This window comes from Spinacia oleracea, chromosome 4 (assembly GCF_020520425.1).
Source record: "Spinacia oleracea cultivar Varoflay chromosome 4, BTI_SOV_V1, whole genome shotgun sequence".
Classification (NCBI taxonomy): domain Eukaryota; kingdom Viridiplantae; phylum Streptophyta; class Magnoliopsida; order Caryophyllales; family Amaranthaceae; genus Spinacia; species Spinacia oleracea.
Window position 1 is genome coordinate 22,936,648 of NC_079490.1, and position 4,476 is coordinate 22,941,123.

The following is a 4,476-nucleotide window of genomic DNA, read 5'->3' on the forward strand; positions in this document are numbered from 1 at the left end:
CGTGACTCTTGTCTTCGAATTATACCAGGAATGCAAATTCTATCTCTTTTAGGATTTATGTTGGAGCGCAACACCTAATTCTGACAGGTTTCTATCTTTTATTACTTTTCCACTTTTAACAACTACCTTTTACAGCAGTTACTATTCTTAGCAGGTTTCTATAAATGGCAGTTTTGACTGAAATGAGAGGGTGATTGAGATTCATTATTTTATATGAGATGCGTTGCCAAGTGGAGATTTATGTTCTCATCATCGAACCTTCCCTTTTGGGAATGGGGACAAAAGTAGGTGTCTACAGTTAGCCCCCACTTTGACTGAGTCTCGAGAGGAGACGATGGTCAAAGTACTAGACGGAGTGCGTCGTACAAGCCATGGTGTATTTGACCTGTTTTGCGAGGGTCTCACGAGCGCCCGAGTGATAACATTTGACTTAAGGGTCATCACTTAAAGTGTTAACACATTCCTCACGCGTCATTGGAATTTGTTAACTGATAGTATAGAAACTCCCTCACTTTGTCATTGGAAGTATCTAAAGATGTTTTCCAAATCAAAGCTATAAAGTGTAACTAGGCCTGGCCAAGCCCAATCACGAGGTAAAACGTTTTTAAAATATTCTCATTTTTTAAGGTTTAATTAAACGAGAAAACCCCCTTGTTTTTATAGGATGTAAAATGAAGGAAAATCCAGCACATCGCTTTTTTTTTGGGAAAACGGAAAACCAATCCTTTGATTTTTGGAAAAGGGAAACCAGAAAAAGTTATCGCTGCAGCGACTAAGGACCTGCGCGGTTAGTGACGCAGACCCTGCCCGCTGAAGGTTGGCGAGCCTGTTGCTGAGGGTGGACGCCCCGTCCGATAGAAGTGGACGAATCTGTTTTGATGTTTTGAAAATAAGGACCTACGCGGTTTGTGACGTAGACCCCGCCGGCTGAAGATGGCGAGCCTGTTTTGTGTTTTTTGAAGATTTCATTTTCAAAAACTGAGGACCTGCGCGGTTAGTGACACAGACCCCGCCCGCTGAAGGTGGGCGAGCCTGTCCGCTAAGGGTGGATGCCCCGTCCGATAGAAGTGGACGAATCTGTTTTGATGTTTTAAAAATAAGGACCTACGCGATTTGTGACGTAGACCCCGCCAACTGAAGATGGCGAGCCTGAATTCGTCTTTTCGATTTGGGACCCGCGCGGTTCGTGGCGCGATCTTGCCCGATTGAGGTGGGCAAGTCCCTATTTCATTTGTTCTTGGGATTTCTTTTGAGAATTTCTTTTTATTCATTCTTGTAAGAGCGAATTCTTTCGAGGGATGCTCGAATTTAGTTGCAACCTGAATGTGGGTTGACAACGTGCTTAGACGGACCATTGTCTCGTGGTCATCATCTTTCATGGTTTTGAGCTAGTCTTTACGGCTCAATTCTGCCACTACCTGGGTCCTTGATTAGGGGACTATGTATAAGTATCAACGGCGACCTTTGTCTTGAGGTCGTAATCCGGTTTTATCTTTTGAGATTATCCAAACACGGGACTTCGTATAGCGTAGTCTGGGAATATTTCTTTAACTTTGCATACTCTCTTTTGAAATATATATTTTCTTTCGAGCCCCCAAGCACTCGTGCTTGACAGTCATTTCTTGTCAAAGAGGTTCCTTGGGGATACGTATTTTGTAATGTCCTTGAACGTGTTTGGGATCGTGCTCGTAAGTGCGAGCGATCTTTGTAGTGGTATGCTACTTTGATGAAGTCGTGGAGTGCGACTTCATTTTCCGGGCGACAAAGTGCTTCAGTTTTCAACAATTAATACATCGATCTCACTTTGGCCCGGCTTGATCTTTTGACAAATAAAGGCTTTTTAATTTAAGAAACCAACGACTTGATTTTTTTTGTGTTTCGAAGAATGACTTTTTTTATTTTTTTCTATATCGCCTTATCAAAATGTACATATATTTTTTTCTTGAGATGAGTCTAAGTTTCGACAAGCTTTGACATTTGTTTTCACTATTCGGGCTCTAACGGTGCTTTGGGCTTGATCTTGATTACAACAGGGCCTCGTACGATTTTAAGTCCTTTCCTGCTCCGCGTTTTGAAGGGTCCGGGTCTTGGACTAGATTTCCGGCGCCCCTGGCAAGGCGTTAATAATTTCGGCGCTATTTCGACAATTTTCTTTTCTTAATTCCGGATTTCTTAACACGTTTCCGAATGGGATCAGGATGTCACTTGATGCTTTCGTGTATATATAAGGGTCAAGTACGTCTTTCTTTTTCACCACTCTCCATCTTCCTTTCTCTCGCAATTGCCTAGCTTTTACTCTTTCCTATTCTTGCCATGTCGATTCCTCCTTTCTCCATCCAACGAGTTGTTAGGCGTTGGCTAAGAGCCCTTAATCCCACAGAAAAGGCTTTGTTGAAAGGATACCACTTAGAGGCATTCTTAGGCTTACAACAAATTAATATTGATTATAATTTTCTGTATGCGGCCCTAGACTTTTGGGATTCTGATCACCATGTTTTTGTTTTTCGGGGCAATGAAGTATGCCCTCTGCCAGATGAGTTTGCCGCGATCCTTGGTTATCCTACCAATGCTACTCCTGCTACCCCTGGCACTGTTGAAGAGGGTAAAACAACCATAGGGGCTTTCCTAGGACTGGATGCTAACATGCTTGCTGAGATCGTTGTGGGTGATAAGGTTAATTTGGCAAAGCTTGTGAAACACCATTTTAGACCTAGTAAGAATATGACCGAACAGAAACTGAATATTCGAGCATTTGTATTCTGCTTGTTGAACCACTATTTACTGTCGAATAATAATGGCGAGTTCGGTGACATAAGGTTGTTCCCCTTGATCAGCAAGATGGAGAGTTGTTATTCCATTATGCCGTTGGTTGTTGCCGAGACCTTGCTGAGTGCGGATGAGTTAAAGAAGGATGCCAAGTCTGAAATTTTTAAGGGGAGCCCCTTATTGCTGCAGGTAATCGATCGTTTATTTGCGCACATATATTTATTTTTTTATTCTTTTCGTTTGCCCCTGCCTGGAGCTGATTTTCAGCGCCCAGGGCTGGGCGTCGTATGTTCTGGCGCCTGGTCCTGGGCGTTGAAAGTGCGTCCCAGGCATTATTATTTTTCTGATCGTACCCGTTTTTTCGCAGATTTGGCTCATGGAACGACTCAGGCTTTTAGAAGCTCCCGCCGATCCTAAACGTTATCGCCCTATAGCCTTGGGTAACCGAAAGTATTTGCACCAAGACCAGAACGAGGCCGAGTGGGCCTCCTATTTTACTCATGGCATATGCTCTATTAAGTGGGTGGTACCGTGGTGGGGTTTGACTAATATGACGGGGGGTTCCGAGGCATTAGTTTATGTTTCTTTGTTGGGGTTATCTCGGCCCATTTACATCTTTCCTTACCGAGTCATGCGACAGTACGGCTTAAGACAGACTATCCCATTTTCCGATACGGTACCACATAAAGTAGCGGTCTTTTCCGAAGCACGGGTTCAAGCGTGGGCTAAGTATTATGGTGGCCTCCCGCGTTGGACCGTGGCCACCGATGGCTTTGTGAGTCTTTCTGAAAACTACAAGTTGTGGATGAGTTCCGATGATAAGGCTGTGAGAACTAAGGCTCGAAATGAAGAGTCGGCTGAGCTTTTGATACCTCGAGGTAGGGCTAAGTATGAGAGCCGTGATCCAACTAATCCTCGTGACCATGGTATTAAGACTGTAAAAGCTCGTCCTGATCGAAAGCGAAAGGAAGTTCCTCCCCGTTCCAGTTCTAGGCCTAAAAAGGTGCCTAACATGAAGGGACCTGCTGTTCACAAAAGAAATGCAAGCTCTCGCAGAGATCGTAGCCGGAATAATGTATGGGTTAGGAAAGTTCAGCCCCTGGCAAAACCAGTGGCTAATCCAATTGATGTTGATAATCCTTCCCCTACCAATGTTTGTGCCCTTGAGGCTGAGCGGGCTATAGCTGTTCAAACTGAAAATGTTTCTGAGGCCTTGGCGTCCTCGGAAGTTAGTGTCAAGGAGCCTGTTCTTATGGAGATTGATATAGGGGCAGCGCAGAAGCCTGTGGAAGTGGACCCTGCGAACATTGCCCTCTACAAAACTTTATTTCATGATCCGGAAGAACTCGAGTAGTGTAGTTCTTGTTAGGGTGTAGGTGCCCTTTATTTTTTTCAGTTGTGTTTGTTTTTCATTCCTTAGCACTTTGTTTCCCTTCTTATGAACTTCAAATATTAATAAAGGCGTAATTTTGTTTTTCTTGTTTTCGTTTTGTTTCTCTTTTTTTTCATTTCCAACACTTATGCGCATTATATTTTTTTTATTTGATCGGACCGAATCCATAAATAGGATTGCCTAAGTATCCTTGTTAAATAACTTTAACTTAGAATCAGGTCGAGCGTAGTTCTAGCTAGAATAGATTCTAGGATGCCGAATTCGATAAGTATGTTCTGAGATGGAAACATATTATTTGAAACGGTAGAATAAGTGAA